Source organism: Procambarus clarkii, chromosome 70 (assembly GCF_040958095.1).
Source record: "Procambarus clarkii isolate CNS0578487 chromosome 70, FALCON_Pclarkii_2.0, whole genome shotgun sequence".
In the NCBI taxonomy this organism is placed as follows: domain Eukaryota; kingdom Metazoa; phylum Arthropoda; class Malacostraca; order Decapoda; family Cambaridae; genus Procambarus; species Procambarus clarkii.
The window spans coordinates 25,066,174-25,090,084 of record NC_091219.1 but is presented as its reverse complement, the minus strand read 5'-3'; the positions used below and the strand labels follow the sequence as shown (position 1 = coordinate 25,090,084).

The following is a 23,911-nucleotide window of genomic DNA, read 5'->3' as shown; positions in this document are numbered from 1 at the left end:
TGATGCATGGACTGGCTTGGAGTGAGGCTCCTTTACTTTGCAAAATGAAATCTACAAAAGTTGGTGAGTTTGAATTTGATGTTTTAGCTATATCAATGACCTAATCTTAATTCTCTTATCTAGTCCATTTATAGGTGTGTAACCATGTCCTACTGTTACAACCCACAGGGATGATGCAGTTTGTACTGATCCTACCCCATTTCATAAAAGGTGACCAGGCAGTCTTGCAGATTTCCCTGGCTTGGCTTTTTCAGAGCTTTGCTCTACTACCCATCTAATAGATGGACTAGATTTGCATAGGTTTAGGGACCCTTAACAATGGTTACATTGTTAATTCTCACAGGGCTTGTTTGCTGAATGGGTGGATGCATCTAAAACTTTAGTGCCTGGCATGCATTGTACAGTGCTTTCAGTAAAGCATATGTACAATGTGTTGATGGCACTAAAGTGGTGGATGTACTGCACCCATTCAGGGAACAAGCTCTGCAATAAAACCAGAGTAAGGGATAGGCCTTGCTGAGCCTATCTTAAAAGATAGGCTGTTAGGATTTTTGGGCTTATTATTAGGCATTGGTGATAATAAAAGTAGTGTCCCTGTTTAATGTTTATTTTTATTTTACAGGTGATTGTCTCTGGAGTTGTCTTGGCCTTTTGGATCTTCTGTTCATCTAGGAGCATCTGTCTCACAACCTGAAACAGTAATAAAAATATGTATTATAAATACTATATGTAAAACTTATTTAATAAAACAATTTTAATGAAACTACTTTATATACCTTATCCTGAAATTATGCTGGAAATTATTGTTTACTACTATTGATGCAATGTTTACACATCTGAAATTTTTTTGCTTTGAAAATAAACTTGGTAAAATTTACACCTATTTGTAACTTGTTACATAGGTGCATGCAAAATGCATTGAAAAGATGTAAAAGTGGACTACCTATTTAATTTACATAAACTAACAAATATTGCAAATTAGTCTGAAATATTAAAGTGGAAGAAACTTTAGTCAATATTTTAGTTTTCATATTTGAAAGTAAATTTCAAGCTATGCAACACTTAAGCTTTGTACAAATTATAATTAAATTGACTAAAGATCATTGTTAAATTTACAAAGCATTAGAAAAGTGACACTGAAGCATCTATACAACATGGTTTTCACAAAGTCTTTGGTAACTTAAATTTAATCAAAGCTTTAAATGATTTGTCTGCCAAACTTCAGATATTCTGAAATATTTTACCTAGATTAAAACCATCATTGTTTGAAAAGGCAAAACAGATTACTGTCAATTAGTTTGACCTAACATCTGCAAGGTCCTGAAGGAATGGAATTTTTTTTTTTTTGTAAAACTGTTTGCTAAAAACAAACCCTGCCTAATGAACCTGCTCATTTTTTTTAGAAATGGTAATTGCAACATTACCAAAGGCCATTGTTTTAATAGCCAAAGTACCAAATGAAAGACCAAGAAGCAACAAACAGGTACATGGTAGAAAGGACAAAAGAATGGTTACGAGGACCCTTTCATTTGTTAAAGAAATGACTGGGAAAAATGCTGTCGTACCACAAGGGGTCTTAACCCTTGTCATATACATCACTGACATTAATCTAAATATTACCAACCACAAAAATTGCTGATAATGTTATAAAAAAAATAAAGAATATAATATTGAGGCCCTAATGCAGATCTCTAACTCTACAAATAGTAACAAGACTGGCAATTTCTTAATATAAAACACAAAAAAATCCAAGACCTTGCACGTGAGCCAGAACAATCCATATCACAACTACCACATTAAAATGAAACAACAATGAAGGTAAGGTAATTACCAAAAGAAGGCACCAAACCGGGAAGGCCATGTAGCACCATCAAAGTGCGAAATAATCAGAGGGCGCTAAATATCACCAAGAATGCCAATACGAGAACAAAAACGCATAAGGCGAACGATATCAAAAGTATCCGATTCACCTAGAATTCTATCGAGGGACGAGGGACGGTCGGAAAGCAAGACACACGCTCGTCCTGGAAGTCAGGACATTCAACAAGGATATGCACAACTGTAAAAGGGACAATAAGGAGCAGGGCGGCGCTCCATTAAGTGACCGTGGGTTAAGCGGGTATGACCAACCCTCAGCCGTGCCAAAGCAGTGTCCCACCGCCGGTTACGGTGGTAGGAGGAAGGCCACGGGGACACACTAAGTTTGAGAGTACGCAGCTTGTTACCAACCACAGAGGGCCAACGGGGAAGAATGAATAACAGGATAAAAGTCGGAATAAGGAATACCTTTATGGGAGATGGGACAAAAACGGATAGCTTCCTTAGCGGCAGCATCCGCACGCTCATTGAAACACCAATATGGCTGGGAACCCAGCAAAACTCCACTGATTTAAATTTACTAGAAATAAGAAACAGCCAATGTTGAATCTCAATGACCACCGGATGGACAGGATTAAAGGACCCTAGAGCCATGAGGGCACTACGAGAATCAACTACAACCACAAAGGAGGAATGAGAAAGCAAGAGACATAGAGAATAGCATAAAGTTCTGCCGTAAAGACGCTAGCCTCCGAAGGGAGGCGACACATGTAAGTACGGTCAGGAAAAACAACAGAGTAGCCCACACCATCCGCAGACTTAGACCCATCAGGGAAGATGGAAATAGAGTGGGAGTGCGAAGAAAAGTGCTCATGGAAGAGGCTTTTCAGAATTGTAGGAGGGGTAAAGGCTTTAGTAATACAAGTCAAGGATGTACAAAACTTGGGAATGGGGACTCTCCACGGAGGTAATGAAGGAACAATACGAGGACAAACATTAGAAATATGAACAGAAAGAGAATCCTGTAAGCGAGATAACTGGACAGAAAGTGGGAGACAATGAAGAGGAACAGGAACCACAGGAGGAGGAAAAGTCAATGCACGACAGAGGCGAGAGGAAGGATGTTGGAAGGACCGCGCAAGATAGCGAAGACTGTAGCGATCACGGCAGTCCTGAAGAGAGAGAAAGCCAGTGTCAACATACAAACTAAGGGCGGGAGTCGAACGAAAGCCACCAGAGCCGAGACGCAACCCAGTATGGTGCAAAGCATCAAGACGGCGAAGAGTAGCAGGAGAAGCAGAAGAGTATGCAGGGCAACCATAATCGAGTTTAGACAGGGCGAGAGAGGAGTGCAAATAGAGGAGCGTGCGCCTATCCACTCCCCAAGAAGTATGGGACAAAACCTTAAGGAGGTTAAGGGCCTTAGAGCATTCAACTCGGAGGCAAGAGATATGGGCTGACCAAGACAAACGAGTGTCAAAGACTAACCCCAAAAGCTTCGCGGAATCCCTGTACACAATGAGATGACCATAAAGCAACAACAATGAAGTAAAGGTCCTTTCAGTAAGAATCTATCATTCACTGAAAGTTGCTGCAGTTAAAAATAAAAGAAAATACAAGTCCCTAGAAATAAACAAGCAACCTTTTTGACTAAGGAAAAGAAGGTAGTTATTCTACTGTATAAATCGAAGTATTCACTTAGATAACTGTATCCAAGCATAGAGGTTCCCCCCCCCCTCCCTTTCAGAAAAACATCTACTTTCGAAAAAGTTTAACATTGGCCAACAAAAATAATTCCAGAACTAAATTGCCTAATACCAGGAACAACTGAGAGCCATGACAAACACTGCAACCCTCTCCTACCCCCAAGTCTTATGCTATTTATGATCCAAGGTAATTTGAGATACTATACTGTACTTCCTACAGATGAGTCTAGTGAGAGGGTGATCTCCTGGCGATTAAATTGAAGCACGATACAGGTGTCAACGAACATCAGTCAGCCCACTTGTCAGCACAGTGGATAACTAATGACATCATAATCTGCAGTGTTGTATGCCTCCCTGTGGCCATTTAAATCAATAAAACACAGGGTTGTGGCAATGTTTACAGCATAAGGCAAGGTATAGAGGAATCCTGGAATGCCATGTAATGTGTAGTCCTTGAATGTGCTTTAGGCAACCAAATTGAATAACAACATTTCTGGTGTTCGGCTATATAATTCGAGTTTCTCATTCGGTATAATGTTTTAAACCTAAATAGGAATTCACTTTAAAGGTCAATTTATTTGGAAAGTGCTAACCAGATTCCAAATTACTCAGCTCTGAAAGTACTACAAGGCAAGTTTAACCGAATGAGTGTTTGCCTATCCATACCCCCATGAGGTATGTGACAACACTGAATAAAGAAAGGGTCTTTGAGCATTCACCGTGCAGGTATTTGACATGACCAATATAGCCAAGTGTTAAAGATCATTCTAAGCAGTTCTGCACAATCCATATACTATCAATTAATATAATTGTACAATGGTGCTTGGTGGATGATATTTCCTATTAAAACTCATTGGACAACTGTTTGTATTAGACATTTTAAACCTACAAATGGTAGCCCTAGATATCGCACTGCAGTATTAATTACAAGATGAACAATGTAAAATCAATACCACAACAGCAAAGGATGACGGCTTTTCAACAACCGACAAACACGCAGGTCTAACACCAGCCATCCCGAGAGAGGACGTCCCAAGCATGTACACCCCACAACTTTACATCACCTTTGCTACCTCACGCGAGCACGCAACAGCATGAGGATGCCATACTCCCAAACCAACTCCATGCACTTTGAGGCTTTAACAACTCAACATTTAAAAAGTTGATTTAAAAAATCAAACACCTGAATTTTTCCCTAATTAAATTTACTAGCAAAATGCACACCAAGCCATGAAACTTACAATGAAGATGAACAAACTACACACAACTGTCACCAAACTTCCACATACCACCCCCCTCTCACTCCTGCCCTCCCTCCTTAGGTGCTCTGATTGGCTGAGCACCTGAGCCACCACCACTCACCTCTTGTTGTGAAAGCCTAAAGCATGTTTGGTTGCACTTTAAAAGCTCCCGAGTGTACTCGCCTAATTGTGAGTACCGCCTGCCCAGTTCACCATTTTGTTTTTCAATCTACCTCAATTTACCCCTTTACAGTCAAATATTATGCAAAATTCTGTTTAAGACTTGTCCCTTCTTAACTTAACTGCTTTGGCCATCTGCAATCTTTCTAGGTGGGTAACAATGACTCTTGAGGCCAGAAAGGACTTATCAGACGGCGATCATAACAATACGGTACACACACAAAATCACAACCTGATATACACCAAGCAGAAAATCCACTGGAGCTGTGAGGCGACGTAAACCCTTGCCCAAGGCACTGGCAGCTGCATACTCTACCACAGTACTGTATATTACTGAGTACTGACTTTGTAAAAGTCTTACAACCGGATTTCCCCATAAATCACAGCAAGTTTTGAGGCCACTCCTTGAGTCAACGTCTTACGTAAGACCTACAAGCACTCAGGTGAAGGCTGAAGCAGTTCAACACCATACGCCCCAACTTCAAATACACAGTTGAGAGGCGGGACCAAAACGTGATTTTCTGTGTGTGCCTGAAGTTGGGGCATACGGTCTTGCTTCACCCTTCACTTTACCCTTCACCGGCGTACTTCAGGGGTTTTATTTAATACTTGGACTGGCTTCAGTAGGGCCTCCAGACTTTCTGTGGCTTCACAAGTGTCACGTGAATCCCCTGCATAGCAGTGGAACTGCCTTTTCCCTTCACCTTCAATGCCTCTGCACTGGAAGTATACATCTACACCAGCCCAGAAGAGTCATCAGTCCTGCCACCTCTCCATACCCCCCAGGGCCTGGCACGGCCTGGTACGACTCGGAGGCAAGCCGGGCGCCACTGCTAACTGGCAGTTTGTCCCCACAAACAAGCAGTTAGCCGCCTTCAACTGACAGTGGTACAACTCAACACAAAGGCACCGCCAGCCACAACAAGCAGTTTGCTAGTTGACCAGATGTCCACCTCGTGTTGACACTGGATGAGTCATCACCACCGGACTATATAAAGAGCGCTGCCTCCCTGGAGAGGCAATCTCTCCCTTAGTGCTCTAGGATCACCTTCGTGTCTCTAACCCGTCGTCCGCTTCCAGCCAACGTCGTGTGACTGATGCCATGGTGATATGGTAGCTGCCTTCAGAACACCAGTATATCTTCATACTTTTATTCATTGCTTATACTGTAGTTTATTTTTTGCATTTAAGGTCATACTAACTTGTTCACCTTTGCATTACATGATAGTCAAGTATTGTCATGTGTTATTTTTGTTCATTACTATTTCAGTAAATTGTTTAATTATTTATTTGATAATTTTCATTTGTTTCCACCTGCAACTTACACACTGCAAGGCCAATAGCAGCATTTCTTTTATTTATGTGAGGGAGAGCCATACCATCTTGGTTCAGTATAGCTGTGATACCATAACCCGTCACACAAGATATCCAGTTGTAAGACTTTTACCATCAGTGGTGGTAGAGTATGCAACTGGCAATGCCTTTGTTACAGGTTCGCTTCATCTCACAACCCCAGTGGATTTTCTCACACATTTGAATACATGAAACAACTTTATTTGATACATTCCAAACCAAAGTACTGTACAGTACAGTAATTATCAAACCATCAAATGTGTGGGATAATCATAGTGCGCTAAATATCACTAACGTCACCAATACAAGAACAAAAACGCATACGGCGAACAATATCAAAGGTATTGAATTTACCAAGAATTTTATCGAGGGACAATTGACAGTGAGGGATGGTCGGGAAGCAAGACACGTAAGTCCTGGAAGTCAGGACATGTAGAGACAACGGTTTGGACAATAAGAAGCAGGGCAGCGCTCCATTAAGTGCCCGTGAGTTAAACGTGTATGACCAATATACAACCTCGCCAGAGCCGTTTCCCACCACCGGTTACGGTGGTAGGAGGAAGGCCACGGGAACACACTACTCTTAAGAGCGCGCAATTTGTTACCAGTAACAGAAGACCAACAACCCTGACAACGGGCAAGAATGGGGAAATGAATAACTGGGTAAAAGTCATAATAAGGAATACCTTTACGGGAGATGGGACAGGTGCGGATAGCTTCCTTAGCGGCAGTGTCCGCATGCTCATTTAAGAACACACCAATATGGGTGGGAATCCAGCGAAATTCCACTGTCTTAAATCTACTGGAGATAAGAAACAGCCAATGTTGAATTTCAACTATCAAAGGATGGACTGGATTAAAGGATTCTAGAGCCATGAGGGCACTGCAAGTGTCAACTACAAACACAGAGGAGGATTGACAGCGAGAAAAGAGTTGATGAAGAGCATAGAGAATAGCATAAAGTTCTGCCATGAAGATGCTAGTCTCCGGAGGCAGGAGACACAAAGGTGCAGTCAGGAAAAACAACAGAGTAGCCTACACCGTCTGCAGACTTAAGACCCATTGGTGAAGACGGAAATAGAGTGGAAGTGTGAAGAAAAGTGTTCAAGGAAAAGGTGATTTAGAACTGTAGGAGGGGTAAAAGTTTTAGTCATGTGGGTCAAGGCTTACAGAATTTAGGAACGGGGACCCCTCCATAGGGGCAAAGACGGAATGACACGAGGGGAAATATTGGTAACACAAACTGAAAGAGCATTTTGTAAGAGACAACTGTACAGAAAGAGATAGGTGGTGAAGGGGAAAAGGAACCACAGGATGGGTAAAGGTCAAGGCATGACATAAGCAAGAGTGAGGGTGCTGTAAGGACCGTGCAAGGTGGAGAAGACAGTAGCGATCATGGCGATCCTGTAGAAACAGGACGCCAGTTTCAACATACAGGCTTAGGGTAGGTGTCGAAGGAAAGGTACCAGAGCTGAGCCGTAACCCAGTATGATGCAGTGTGTCCAGATGGTGGAGGGTAGAAGGAGAAGCAGACGAGTAAACAGGGCCATAATCGAGTTTAGACAGAACGAGAGAGGAATGTAAAGAGAGGAGCAGTGTCGATTAGCTCCCCAAGAAGTATGGGACATGACCTAAAGTTAGTTAAGGGCCTTAGAGCATTCAACTCGGACGTAAAAAATATGGGGCGACAAAGACAAACGAGTGTCAAAGATTAGCCCTAAAAGCTTTAGCAGATTCTTTGTACAAAAGGGGATGACCCCTGTTACCTAACAGTAAATAGGTATCTGGGAGTTAGCTGTTACAGGCTGCTTCCTAGGGGGGTGCGTGTGTGGGAGAAAAAAAAATTTAGTAGTTAACCACTGAACTGCTCTGTCTCCAAATAACACCCTGGTGCACAAGAAATAAATTCTTTCCAAATTTTTTTTTTCTCTTCTTATATTGTTAAAATGCAGAGTCTGATCACGGGGAAACTAAACAAAAAATATTGTATGTGACTTACTTTAGCTGCGATGGAGCTGGGAAGTTGAGCAAATTATGGGCGCTGAGCGTTGGAGCGATGGGGGTCTGTCGGCCCCGCCACCCCGTGCGACGGCAGTTGCTGCGAATAAAATGTTGCGCAATTATTTTGAAGTTTCTCATTCATTTCTTCCTTTTTTTTGCTGTAATATTATTTAAAAGTGTGTAATTTGTGGAATTTATATAATTCAAAGTATAGAACATCGCTATGCTCAAAATTATGGGCCTCATATATGCGACATATTCTACAATCAAACAGTGTTTTTGCTGTTATTACACTATATACACACATTGTATATACCCATATACGTATGTATTCACCATAACGATCCACTATGTTGGTATGGTGAGCCCAAAAAACATGAGTGAGCTGCCACACCCTGCCAGTCCTCCCTCCCTCCTCCAACACATTACTCGCCAACATTCCTCCTCCCAAAATACTGTTATTGTGTTTATTACACTATTTACACACGTTATGTATAAGTATGTACATGTTTTATTCATGTACATACGTACATACTTGCCATCTCCTCACCTCTCTCTCTTGCCTACTTAATGCTCTTGCTTCCCTCATCTCATCACAATCGACTTTATAATGGTCCAGGACGGATCGAAATGTCGTCGTCTATTCAATTTCCAGTGTGTGGTTTGGTCAACAATGAAATCTTCATGCAAGATCTTATAAAGAAAACCCCTAGAACGAGTTTTGCAGATACGAAAGAGTTTAAGGTGAGTAGGGGATGGTTTGAGAAATTTTGAAAAAAGACGTGGTATTCATAGTGTTGTGAGGCATGGTGAGGGTGCCAGCTCAGACAAAGTAGGGGCTGAAAGATTTGTTCGTGATTTTAAAGATTTTGTAGATACTGTATTGATGGATATATTCCACAACAAGTGTTTAATTGTGAGGAGACATGGCTATTCTGGAAAAAATTGCCGAAGAGGACATACATTACCCAAGAGGAGACGTCACTGCCCGGACACAAGCTAACTTGGGCTAACTTGTGTCAGGATAGGCTAACTCTTGTGCTGTGTGGCGATTTGAAAATTAAACCCTTGCTCGTGTATCATTCCAAAAATCCAAGAGTTTTAAAAAATATATAACGTGCAGATAAACTGTGATGTAGAGTGGTTTGCCCTGCCATCAAAAAATATCTGCAAGAGAAAAGTTTGACACTAAAGGGCCTGCTTCTCGACAATGCTCCTGCTCATCCTCCAGACTTGGAGGATGCATTGTTGGGGCCACTTTTTTTTTTTAGGGATATTCCTGCATGGGCCCTAAGTTTCTGGCTAATGAACCAATGACATGAAGGAGGAGTTTTCAACCTACCTTGTGTTAGGTGTGCAGGGGTCAATAGGCTGAACATAATGTCAGGAGCAAAGGGGGGCGTTTGCCTCTTCAAACACAATTGTGACCATCTTCATCTCTTCGAACTATCCTAAATGCTCTCTTCACCTGTCTGACCAAATTGGGTGTCCAGACCACCTTTGAATCTGAAATTGTAAAATTAATAGTGATTTCAGAATATTCAGTCCATTTATACTAACAAAATTATATACAGTATACTGTAATTGAAATTTTACAGAATGATAAAGGCAATTTAGTAACTTTGTTAAAATGCACATGGGGGAAATACATGAAAATAGGTTAATATGGTTTGTAAGGTTGATGGGAAATGTTTATTACTTTTATGATTTAAAAGATGTATAGCCCTGATACTCCATCCTGGGTGCATTCCACCAGGTAATGACCACAGCAAAAGTTTTCCACGAGGCTCTATTGTCACACAAACTTTTCACATTTTCAAACTTGATTCATCTTTTTCCCCCTCGTTCCAGGGGGTTTCTTTAAAAGGTCTTCATGCAAATGCCTTGATTTCTCACAAATGATGGCCTCTGAAATGCTATCACCTGCTAACTCTTTGTTGTGTATCCAAATTAATAAAAACTTTTCAACATCCTCAAGTGTTTGTGTTCTTTGTTTCGGGATTGTTGATATGCCTTTTGCCACTTTAACGCTCATAATGTCCTTTTTCTTAGCGAGTATAGTGCATATTGTTGACATAGATTTGTTGTACTGCCTAGCTAGCTCAACAACCTGTGCACCGTTTTGACGTTTATGAATGCTCTCTTGTTTTTCCTCTATGGTCATTCTCACATGTGTTTTCTTGGCTTGAACCTTACCACTGGCTTTCTTGGGACTCATGGCAAGATATATAATAACAAATTTTATGTTCAAATAGCCAAAAATCCCAAAACAAATGTAATGCTTTATAAAGAATTCAGGCGCGATAGTTACTAGGCAGGAGACACTGGTAAACTGAGGTGCGATCACCATGCCACCACGCGCTAGGTCAGCCCATACGCATATCAACAAACTCATTTCCCGAGGCAAAGTTTGTAACCGGATTCAAATTTTTGAAGAAATTAGGCTCGTAACCCGAAAAGTTCATAAATATTCATTCGTAAGCCGAGGTGACACTATATATAAGTAAAAAATTAAAATTTTGTAGATACACTGTGCTGTATATATGTATACATTCCACAACAAGTGTTTAATTGTGAGGAGACATAGCTATTCTGGAAAAAATTGCCGAAGAGGACATACATTACCCAAGAGGAGACGTCACTGCCCGGACACAAGCTAACTTGGGCTAACTTGTGTCAGGATAGGCTAACTCTTGTGCTGTGTGGCGATTTGAAAATTAAACCCTTGCTCGTGTATCATTCCGAAAATCCAAGAGTTTTAAAAAATATATAACGTGCAGAAAAACTGTGATGTGGAGTGGTTTGCCCTGCCATCAAAAAATATCTGCAAGAGAAAAGTTTGACACTCAAGGTCCTGCTTCTCGACAATGCTCCTGCTCATCCTCCAGACTTGGAGGATGCATTGTTGGGGCCACTTTTTTTTTTTTTAGGGATATTCCTACATGAGCCCTGAGTTTCTGGCTAATGTACCAATGACATGAAGGAGGAGTTTTCAACCTACCTTGTGTTAGGTGTGCAGAGGTCAATGGTTGAACATAATGTCAGGAGCAAAGGGGGACATTTGCCTCTTCGAACACAATTGCGACCATCTTCATCTCTTCGAACTATCCTAAATGCTCTCTTCACCTGTCTGACCAAATTGGGTGTCCAGACCACCTTTGAATCTGAAATTGTAAAATTAATAGCAATTTCAGAATATTCAGTTCATTTATACTAACAAAATTATACATACAGTACTGTAATTGAAATTTTACAGAATGATAAAGGCAATTTAGCAACTTTGTTAAAATGCACATGGGGGAAATACATGAAAATAGGTTAATATTGTTTGTAAGGTTGATGGGAAATGTTTATTACTTTTATGATTTAAAAGATGTATAGCCCTAATACTCCATCCTGGGTGCATTCCACCAGGTAATGACCACAGCAAAAGTTTTCCAGGAGGCTCTATTTCACACAAACTTTTCACATTTTCAAACTTGCTTCATCTTTCCCCCCCCCCCTCGTTCCAGGGGTTTTCTTTAAAAGGTCTTCATGCAAATGCCTTGGTTTCTCACAAATGATGGCCTCTGAAATGCTATCACCTGCTAACTCCTTGTTGTGTATCCAAATTAATAAAAACTTTTTAACATCCTCAAGTGTTTGTGTTCTTTGTTTCGGGATTGTTGATATGCCTTTTGCCACTTTAATGCTCATAATGTCCTTTTTCTTAGCAAGTACAGTGCATATTGTTGACATAGATTTGTTGTACTGTCTAGCTAGCTCAACAACCTGTGCACCATTTTGATGTTTATGAATGCTCTCTTGTTTTTCCTCTATGGTCATTCTCACATGTGTTTTCTTGGCTTGAACCTTACCACTGGCTTTCTTGGGACTCATGGCAAGATATATCATAACAAATTTTATGTTCAAATAGCCAAAAATCCCAAAACAAATGTAATGCTTTACAAAAAATTCAGGCGCGATACTTACTAGGCAGGAGACACTGGTAAACTGAGGCGCGATCACCATGCCACCACGCGCTAGGTCAGCCCATACGTATATCAACAAACTCCTTTCCCGAGGCAAAGTTTGTAACCCGATTCAAATTTTTCGAAGAAATTAGGCTCGTAACCCGAAAAGTTCATAAATATTCATTCGTAAGCCGAGGTGTCACTATATATAACTAAAAAATTAAACTCAGGATTACTTTCAACCCCCACCCCTTTTGCTCTACTCCATCGCCACCTACCTTCACCCCCCTCTATGATGTACTCTTCCATAGACACCTACCTTTGCCCCCCTCCTCCCCTCTACTCCTCCATCATCACCTACCTTCACACCCCCTCCCTTCTCCTCCTCCATCGTCACCTTCCTTTCACCCTCCTCTATGATGTACTCTTCCATAGACACCAACGTTCACTGCATATAATGCTCCCCTCTACTCCTCCATCGTCACCTACTTTCACCCCCCCTCCGCTCTACTTCTCCAGGGTCGCAGACAATTTCACGAGCGTGAGAACTACGAGTTCTCTAACTACTCTCACACTCCTACTCTCTCACCAGTGAGGGGGAGGGAAGGAGGGAGGAAATGAAGGAAGAAAGGTGGGGGAGAGAGAATAGGCAGGGGGGAGGAGGGCCTAGATACATTTCTTCCATATAGATAGGTAGACTGAGGGAGAGCTGCTTGCCAAGAGCCCTATCAGACAGGCTTCCTATTCCTCAACCCTCCCTAATATGCCACATCCTGGTCAGGACAACTTGCTCGATTGTTATTCTTGGTGTGACTCGAGAACTGACCTCGAGGCGGGGCATGGGCATGGATTATCTCCCTGGGGCACGCACCTCCCTGCCCCAGCTCTCTCTCTCTCTCTCTCACATAATCTATCAAGGGTCTAACATGAGGTCATTGTGCCTACCAGAAGTGTATATGTCCAAGGCTGGCCACCTGTCTGGACCATTCAAATGTATAAACACGTAATTAGTCTATTAAAATTATATATAATGCTACAATTATAAATTAATTTGTTCATGGTCATTCGTTTATCAGTATTTTAATATGAGGTATATATACGCATGTATGTATACGTTGACGTACACATATATGATTATGTGTATGGAATGATTATGATTATGTGTAATCATATATGATTATATCTAATGGAATGCATTAGTAAGTGATGTGGTGGAGGCTGACTCCATACACAGGTTCAAGTGTAGATATGATAGAGCCCAATAGGCTCAGAAACCTGTACACCTGTTGATTGACGGTTGAGAGGTGGAACTAAAGAGCCAGAGCTCAACCCCAGCAAGCACAATTAGGCGAGTATATGAACGAATGCACATGTACACTTTCAAATGAATTAAGATACCTTGAGATACACAATGACTTAGTTTAAATAGTTTAAACACACTATGGTACTGATTTTGACATGCTGATGTCTGGAAGGGAGAGGGGGTGTGGGGGGGTTATTGTCTGAGGTGGAGGACCAGAGGAGGGGGTCAGTGGAAGGATGGTGGCTGGAGGGATGCCATTGTTCTAATGGTTATGAAAACAATTATTGATGGCAGGAATTCAGTGGGTGTGTACTTCACCCGCACCATCACCATACTGTGCCCTGCTACAACCCCCCCCCCCCACTCCACCCATGCTGTGCGGGGCGTATTACACATTATGGGATAACCGACTGTCTGTCCATTCCTGTCTGCTCGTTATGCTGCCCTTCCTTTTGAAAATTGTCTGCTTTATCGACTTCCTTCAAGACCACACGTTAGCCTCTTATCACGCCCTCTTACCACTCTCAGGGAGCCGGCTCTTCTATACAATAGTTACCACTCAGTCCCCAAGGTGAAAGAGTGTCCGGGCATATGACTTGTTATGTGTACTTATTTGCGATTCGTTTGGGCTGTCACGTGTGGTGATTAGTGTTGGGTAAGGCTAGGCCAGGTCAGGTCAGACTAGGCCAGGTCAGACTAGGCTAGGTAATAATAATAATAATAATAATAATAATAATTTTTATTTAGGCAAAGGTACATACATAAAGAAGTAAGGTAAGGTAAGGTAAGGCCAGGTCAGGTCTGATCAGGTCTGGTCAGGTCTGGTCAGGTCTGGTCAGGTCTGGCTAGGCTAGGCCAGGCCAGGCCAGGCTAGGCAGGGTGAGAGAAGTAAAGCGGCAGGTACTTACGTTTCCGAGAAAGTAGCGGCGGTAGTATATTGTTGATTTAGATTCGACGACATCCTGAAGCTAATAGGTGGCGGCCTCATCGCTCTCGAACTTCTTGTTGTTGTAGGGGATACGAGGCACACCCAATATCCCCCTTACATTGATCACATCGCACACTAATATTTTTACTATTTCGGATACCAGATTTGTCTGTTTCGTATATGTATAATTGTTCAATATTAAAACCACAATAGAATGCTCTTAACAGTTACAATTTTCCACTTAACAGCCATATTGTTGGCAAGAACGCCGCCCGCCAGTGTAAATGTCTCAGACCCTGTTGGAATATAACCAGTCTGTCAATCGGGTCAACCCAAGTGTTGCATTTCTATGCGTTTCCAAAAGGGTCGCCCATGTTAATCTTGCTACAATGTACCTCTTAATAAATGTTATGTACTCTCGCAACCCAATGTACCTTCTTGTATATAAATAAATAGATTTCAACTGTAAGGGGATATGGTTTGCACCTTGTTATTCTAATAATGGATAAATAATTCAAAATAATGGAAGCGCTAATTATATGAACAAGTGCCATGTATTTATTCAGACGAGAACAACAGCGAACACAAACCAGCGCATATACGAACGGAATGGTTTGTATGTACAAACTTCTCAGTGAACGAAGTTATTTCTAGCCCGGTATCCGAAATTGCAGTATACGACTTGACCAGTCCCCGAACAGGATGACAGAGGCTAGCTGAGCGTTCCTGTGCACGATCCGGATTACTGCCATCGTTTCTGTAGCTTTGTTTACACAGTCGGCTGTGAGATTTCGTGGTGCTGTTGTGAGACGAATTGCAGGCATTGAGTGGTAACTTGAGCTGGTGATTCGCGGTGTCATTAGCGACGTTGTTTTCCAAGCACCAAAGGTTCTGTTGCTGATATACATAAGGTAAGGTTTATATAGTGAACAATATTTTGCAATTGCCTTTAATTTTGCTATCTCAGATATGAAGTTGTTTGAAGTGATAGTTTTGCATCTAAAGATCACCTGGAAACAAAATTACTTCCTAATTTTACCGTTAGGTATTGAGATTAACTCGTACATTAATGATTTTTCTAAGGACTAATTTAATCTTTTTTAATTAATTATTTTATTTTTATTAATTAATTATTTTTATTAATTAACTAATTTAATTAATTTTTTAAGGACTAGTCTCCGTGGTGTAGTGGTAAGACACTCGCCTGGCGTTCCGCGAGCGCTATGTCATGGGTTCGTATCCTGGCCGGGGAGGATTTACTGGGCGCATTTCCTTAACTGTAGCCTCTGTTTAACGCAACAGTAAAATGTGTACTTGGATGAAAAAACGATTCTTCGCGGCAGGGGATCGTATTCCAGGGACCTGCCCGAAACGCTACGCGTACTAGTGGCTGTACAAGAATGTAACAACTCTTGTATATATCTCAAAATCACATATGTAATACATAATACTGTACATTATAATCAATATACTATATATGTGTAATTATGCATTTTCAGGGCAGAAATGGTAAGGGGAAGAGCAGTTCAGAATTTCACTCATCTGCAGCGTGTACGAGTCTTGTATAAAACTGTCCTTAAGCTACATCGTGGTCTGCCTTTGGAATTGAGGGCTCTAGGTATGAGAAGATTTCCATGTATTTTTATAGAAATTTAATATTTTATATTAAAGGGTATCATAATATATGGATTGTTTAAAAAAATCAAAATCAAAAGTGAAAATGATCTTGGGTTAGCCTCCTCAGTTTCAATGTAATTTTGTTCTCTATAATATTTACTATGCTACAGAAACTTAAGCTCAACATCATTAACTCCAGATCACTTATTTGTAGAATTTTGTGCCACAGTGAGAATGTTTGTTTCCTGAACAATATATTCCATGAGTGGCTCATCACAAGTATATATGTCATAAGATACACCATTTCCCTCACTAGTATATGGGGTAATGTTTGTAACCCCCTGCATCTGTATCATCAAATGTAAGGATTTGTGTGTACAATCTCTCACGTGAGAATACACCTGCTGTTCAGGTGTAGCAATTGACTTAGCAGAGCTATGCCTGGTAACACCAAATACACTGCTGCTACCACTAGCCATAGCACTCCTAAAACTACTATCAGATTCCGTCACTAATCTGGAAAATGAATAATCCAATGCATATTCACGGCGTAAAGCAACAGCATGTTGCACAGATCCACATGGCCTGTCTCGTGGTGGGAATGTTGGTGTGGAGTGTGGGTCATGCTGGGAGTAGTGATGGTGTAGGCCTGGGCCTTGGGATGGACACATGTGTTAACGTTACTGTCTGTATCACTTCGTTCTGAGCCATATGTATAATTTTTACCTGTATCCGAATCATCAAGGTCACTTACTCATCAGTTTCCATCAATTTCGTCTGAATTTCTTCTTCCGTAAACAGTTCTGTGAAGTGAGCCACAGGATGGCATTGGGGAGTGGAGAGTCATATGTCTGCCATGGTCACTTGATACAAGGGCTTTCCACCAATTCAGCTTACCTGGATTTTTTCAATATGGCGGTTGATTACAATCGCCCCTGGGTAGCATATGGTTGCTCCGTTTATGCAATGGACTTTTAAATCTTACGCGGTACTTTAAAGCATCCCTGATTGTGTCGCGCAGTTTGCAGATACTTGCCAAGAATATCCCTGGTTCTGTCATGCAGTTGAAGTGTTAATGACAAATATACTTGATGAGGAAGAGTGAAGAGTAAGAATTTTTAAATTAAGTTCATGAAATATGAAGTTGAAATGATTATAAATTCTGCTCAGTTTGAAAACTATGAGTATGTAAATGATAGAAAGCACAGTAATTAAATTGATTTTATGATGCTCTGTAGGTGACCAGTATGCTCGTGATGAATTTCGACGACACAAAGAAGCAACTCCAGAACAAGCTCAGATATTCATGTCAGAGTGGACAAACTATGCAGTCACTATAGCTAAGCAATTAGGAATACGCGGCACTCACACTGCAAAAGTTATTGGCGCACCATTAAATGAAGGAGATTTAGCTAAATTTAGTGATGTTCAGATTTATCAGTTGTTTGAGTTACATGAGGCAGCAAGAGACCCAGAGACTCTTGATACTGAAAATAAAATAGATAAATGATTGCAGTTTTATTTAGGAAGTTAGAAATAATGTTAATTTGTTTAGCTCTTATGTGTATACAAAAAGTGTGGATTGATAAATTAATAACTGTCTTCACTTGCTAATAAAACAAAAGCCAAATTCTGCTATTTATATTTTTATTTGTCGATTAAATTTATAAATATACTGTACATATGCAAATACATACAGTCAACCCTTATATAACACTGTAGTTGTGTTCCTTGAAGTCATTGTGTTATATAGAAATACAGTATTCTATATAACATTTGGAAATCTAGGGTTATGTTCCCAGATGTCACAGCTCAGTGATCAGTGCAGGGAAGCCCTGGGTTAGATTCTTGAGCACAACAACATTTTTGGGCATGTTTCCTTACTGCAAATACCAGGGAAGTAAGTACAGGTACCAGGGAATTTGGGAACTGTTGTGGGTTGCATCTTGGGAAAGTTTAGTCATTGGCTTAGGGAGAACGTCGCTTACCCTGATAATTGGACGATGTGATACCTATTTCGGTAATGAGGTTATATGTTGAATTATTATTTTTATTTTATTAATCTGCATATAGGTAAATGCATTTGGTGGGATTTTGTGTGAAATAATTGCAAGAAAAAATTGCTATTAAAAGTACATGAACCTTACAGTTGTTTATATTTCTTTCAACATTTATCTAGATGTAGTTTTAACATGCTAATTTAATGATAATGGGTTAAAAAGCTGTTCATTCTAACAATTCAATATATTACTTCATTACTGCATATAAAGCCAGGTCCTATTATAACCATAATCTCTGGATGTAACCCCTAGCCTCGTATGGCCTAATAATATGTGTGTGTATGTATTCACCTAGTTGTGCTTGCGGGGGTTGAGCTCTGCTCTTTCGGCCTGCCTCTCAACCATCAATCAATCGACTGTTACTAACTACTAACTAATTTTTTTTTCACACACACACACACAAAGCAGCCTGTAACAGTTGTGTGACTTCCAGGTACCTATTTACTGCTAGGTAACAGGGGCATCAGGCTGAAAGAAACTCTGCCCATTTTTGTTTCTCGCCGGTGCCAGGAATCGAACCCGGGCCACAGGATTACGTGGCACCGGCGCTGGTGGCTGTGTTATGTGTGTTATCTATGTGGAAGGGTGTGTGTTATGGCTGTGTTATGTGTGTGTAAACGTAAACAACTGTAGTCATTTAGGCACCACAGTGCCTCCTGGGATTATCGAACTCCTGGCCTCTGGTGTACTAGACCAGTGCTCTTGCCTTTGGATGGTATGTGTTTCATTGGGTGGAAGGGAGTGTGTTTCAGTGGGTGGAAGGGTGTGTGTGAGCTGGGAAAGAGGCCGAATCCTTGGTTATCTTTACTAGAGTGAGGAGGTGAGTTTTCAGTGATTGTTATGTTGAAATAGTTTATTCAGTTTAAATATTTGTAAAAATACTTTGTCAAAAATGTGTTATATAAAGGTCTATGTACTGAACTGTATACAGTACTTATTTATTTTTCCATATTTATTTATATTTTCTGTAGTGTGACTAGAGTATAATGAGTGTCTTAAAAAAATTATATATTAGCATTCATCTACTGTAGATGTTTTTTTTAATTTAGCCAATTAAATGTCCATTTTTGTCAGTTACTTTTTTCTATTTTGATTTTTTTACTGTATTTCCAATATGAGCCTTTAGTAATCTTCATTATTAAATAGTGAGTACATTATTATTAAAGTGATTTAATACTTCTTTATTGAATAGTGATAGTGAATACAATAATTTAAATTTCCTTTGTATACTTTCTTTTCACCTTGAATAAATAATATAAATACAGTATATTAAATAAACTTAACTGATATCAATATTGTAGCCAATGGCTCTATCTGTTATTTTTCATCCTGCTATTTTTTTTTTCCAATTCCCTAAAGGAGATTAAACATATACACACATATAAAATAACTTGGTCAATTATTTCATGTTGTGTATGTTGTAAAATATTTATTTGCACTTCAAAATAATGACATCAAGTACCTTGGTCATTACTAGTTCTGTATTGCTTGGGTATAAATATAGAGTATTTAATAATATATTGGTTTAAATGAACATGTATCAACTTAGAACTAAAACTATCTGTTTGGTAGCTTATTATGTGCAATACTGTATTAACCTTGTTTTTCTTGACAACATAATTACATAAAGAGACTTGGTGGAGTTTGATGTGATGCAGCATGATGGTTACCATTTCTTTTCCTAACCTCGGTTGCATTTTCTGAAAGGGTTACAGCATGTTTGTTAAGGAGGCTTTCAGTGTATAGCATTCACTTTTATTTTATTGCCTGTATTCCTGGCCAAATTTCCTCTTCTTCCTTAACCCTCTTCTCATACCCTCTTCCCTTTATCATCATTTGTATAGTGCACAGGTGGCTGCATTGTTTGTATGTGTCCCACCTGTTTCTTTTTGTCATAGTGACAGTAGGAAGTTTTTAGGCATTTTTTTCCCCCCATGTTTTTTTCATCATGTTTCTACTATGTTTCTTTGATTTTGTGCAGTGCAGAAATACTAGAGCAAATTTTCTTGCAAGGTAAGTGTTTATACAAAACAAAATTGTTGGGATTCTGTATTTTAATTAAATGCATGAAATTAATTAATAAAAATATACCTTTTATAGGGAATCTTGATCTTCACAGGATCTGATTGATGGGTGATGTTTAGTGGGTACAGTACAAATATTATATGGGTTTTATCATGCTCATTGTATGCTAATGTACTCCATCACCCACAGCATGTCAGAATGGGGGTAGATATATGCAGTGTTAGACAACTAGGTCATAGTGGTGTTAGTAATTGGTAATTATAGCAAAGCAAGTTCAGTACTTAGTAATAGTGATATATATTATTAAGTGGTGAAAGTAATCATTGTAATAATCTTTTACTTTTATAGTAGAATATGAAAAGTCAGAGTTTCTAATTCAGTACAGTACAGTACTGTACTTCATACTGAAGTATATCTCCGTGGCATATCGGTAAGTCTGGCGTTTGTCGAGCGTTTTGGCCAGGGTTCGTATCCTGGCCGGGTAAGATTTACTGGGTGTCAATCATTAACTGTAGCCTCTGTTTATCCAATGGTAAAATGGGTACCTGGTTGTTAAATGATTTGGCGGGGTTGTATTGCAGGGAATATTAGGATTAAGGACTTGCCCAAAATGTTGCGCGTGCTAGTGGCTATACAGGAATGTAAGAACTCTATATATATATAAATTAATAAATAAAAAATACTCTTAGAAAAAGAAATACAGTGTATGTAATTGAGTTCACAATCAAGATGTTGAAAGTGACATCAGCTGTAGAAGTGTTCTTAAATTCAGCATTTCTCCTATCAAATTTTGTCCAGCCACTTGGGATGGACAGTAGAGCGAGGGTCTCGCTTCATGCAGGTTGGCATTCAATCCCTGACCGTACAAGTGGTTGGGTGCCATTCCTCCCCCCCCCCCCCGTCCCATCCCAAATGCTTATCCGGACCCCTTCCAAGTGCTATATAGTCGTAATGGCTTGGCGCTTTACCCTGATAATTCATTTATTCATTCCTATCAAGTTTCCATGTATATTTTTTTAGTACAGTATATGATGAAGTTTTCAATCATTTGTATTTCTTCCGGGATGAACTAGATATGTAGAGAGTGCAAAAGAAATCTTCTTTCAACCCAGATGTTCTTGGCCCAGAATGGATCAATAGTTTCTAGGGACTGTTTTAAGTTTCCCCGGCAGATAGCCTTTCTATAGACTAAACATTGTCATGATCGTATTTTTCTCGCATATACATACCTTCCTCCCCTCTTGTCTCCTCTCTTTCTTTTTCACTTTCCCCTTTTAACTTCCCTTCCCTCTATCTCCCTCTTCAATATATTTTAAAATTGAATTGCAACCAAGAACCACAAAAAGAGAAAATTACTGTACAGTATATATATTCTCACACACACACACACACACACACACACACACACACACACACACACACACACACACACACACACACACACTAACCACCAGGCCAGACTGCTTATAATAATTAAGGGTCCTTGACGTGCATGACTGGTTCTCACTGGTGATCTTGTACCTTCATTGGAGCACCAGTATGGTTTCTGGTAACAATCCACTCTTTCATCCATAGCATATAAGATAAGTGTGATATGCTTTGCCTGTGTCTAATTATCTATTGTCATTGTATTTGTTGATTTTTCGTTGTTGTCAACCAACAGCACTGAATAATTGAGATATCAGATTCACTCATTACACCTTCAAGAGCCAGTTTACTCTTAAGTACATCATACCATCCTCAAGACCAAGCCAGAATACCTAGCTGACATCTCACCCACTATCCCAGCCAACTTTAGCTGGGTAAAGACTAACTTCACTTCATCCTACTTGGTTATATACTGTATATTATTGCTTCTGCTAACTCATATCCACTTCCTTGCTGCCTCGAGAGATGTTGAGAACTTTACGCATCTTTTATTATCACGACAAATTGTAAAATGACCTTAAGAGAGTTAATTTTTCAACTTCCTGCCCAAATGAAGAACAGTATAACAACTATAGGAAGATTTGTGCTAGAATCAATTTCTCTCTCTCTCTTTCTCTTTGCCTGTGTGTGTGTGATGCAGTGGTGATGGTACTAGTGCTGTTGGTGGGGAGACCTGTGATGGCCTGGATTCAAATCATCTTAGGGGTCATAGTGAGTATATATATAAGTAGAACCTCCCAGTGAATTCAGTAGAGTTCCATGCTGGTTGACTTTTGTACTATACTGGCCGAGTCAGTTGGCAAGTGTCTGGGAATCACCAGAAGGCTGATTCCAAATACTCCATTGCTTCAAAATTATTTTCATTGATATATCAGGACATTGTGAAACATATATAAGACAAAGCTCTATCACAGTCTCACGCATGGAGTCCACAGTTTGAGACTCCTACAGCCCAGGTAAATAGAAGGGAAAGCCATTGTGGTTCATTGTGATCTGATGTGTGGGGGCGTAAGAATGTGAACACCATACTGTAGGCCAGAGTGTGGTCGGGTCGACTGCAAACCCCTGGTCGAAAAATCTTACCCTTGATTGATCAGTTAAAGTGCGATTTGAGTAGCATCATTGCTATTTATCTCACTAATACCTTATTAATATCCCATTATCTCATTAAAGACATTGTATCTCACCTCACCTCTTTCCTGCCTATATATTCACACCCACTGAACTGGAAATACATCCTTCTGAAGATATATGTTTAAATACGAAAGTACTTAAGAAAGTTCCTGTCTTAATCCTTCGTGGTCTGACACATTATATATATATATATATATATATATATATATATATATGTCGTACCTAATAGCCAGAACGCACTTCTCAGCCTACTATTCAACGCCCGATTTGCCTAATAAGCCAAGTTTTCATGAATTAATGTTTTTTCGTCTACCTAACCTACCTAACCTAACCTAACCTAGCTTTTTTTGGCTACCTAACCTAACCTTACCTATAAATATAGGTTAGGTTAGGTTAGGTAGGGTTGGTTAGGTTTGGTCATATATCTACGTTAATTTTAACTCCAATAAAAAAAAATTTACCTCATACATAATGAAATGGGTAACTTTATCATTTCATAAGAAAAAAATTAGAAAAAATATATTAATTCAGGAAAACTTGGCTTATTAGGCAAATCGGGCCTTGAATAGTAGGCATAGAAGTGCGTTCTGGCTACTAGGTACGACATATATATATATATATATATATATATATATATATATATATATATAAATGACAATCACATAGACTATATATTTCCCATTTTCCTACTCGGCAAGTTCAGGTTGATTCGTGGACTATAAAGACATGGTATGTGCAATGATCCTTATTCTCTTTTCCCCTTCCCCCCCCCACCCTTTGTTCTCTCTATTTTGTTTCATCACCTGTTATCACATTCTCCCTGGAGCACACTGGCCGGTTGAGCTCTGGGTGCATCTGCAATCTCTGTTCCTGCCTGCATTTCATTTCCATTCCCAGAGGAGACCCCAGGGGGATGGGGCGGGGGAATAAATGGAGATGACTGCTGCTTCAAGTGTTCGGAGGATGGGTGGAGATGTGTTTTTTCCGTGTGTGTGTGTGTGTGTGTGAAAAATCTGCGTGATGGGGGGGGGATGGTATTGTTTGGGGTGTCGAATGAGGAGGAAGAAAGGGAAGGGACGTAGATGTAATAACCAGGAAGGGTGGGGAGGAAAGGAAGCAATATATACAGCACGGGTGAATTAATGAATCTCTGATAAGATGCGC

General features: G+C 40.0%; 1 long non-coding RNA gene and 1 other non-coding gene across 2 annotated transcripts; one reads left to right on the top strand and one right to left on the bottom strand.

Annotated features, from left to right (window-relative positions):
* Nucleotides 1–591: 591 nt before the first annotated feature.
* Nucleotides 592–14,760, bottom strand: LOC138356076 (uncharacterized). Its single transcript, XR_011224179.1, has 5 exons — nt 14,464–14,760; nt 11,301–11,463; nt 9,642–9,805; nt 8,298–8,396; nt 592–690 (listed from the first exon to the last, which is right to left on the bottom strand). It is a non-coding gene; the product is annotated as an uncharacterized lncRNA (long non-coding RNA).
* Nucleotides 14,761–14,907: 147 nt separating this feature from the next.
* On the top strand, nt 14,908–17,478 carry LOC123747584 (Succinate dehydrogenase assembly factor 3). Its single transcript, XR_011224180.1, has 4 exons — nt 14,908–15,394; nt 15,983–16,101; nt 17,122–17,208; nt 17,339–17,478. It is a non-coding gene; the product is annotated as a Succinate dehydrogenase assembly factor 3 (transcript).
* Nucleotides 17,479–23,911: the final 6,433 nt, after the last annotated feature.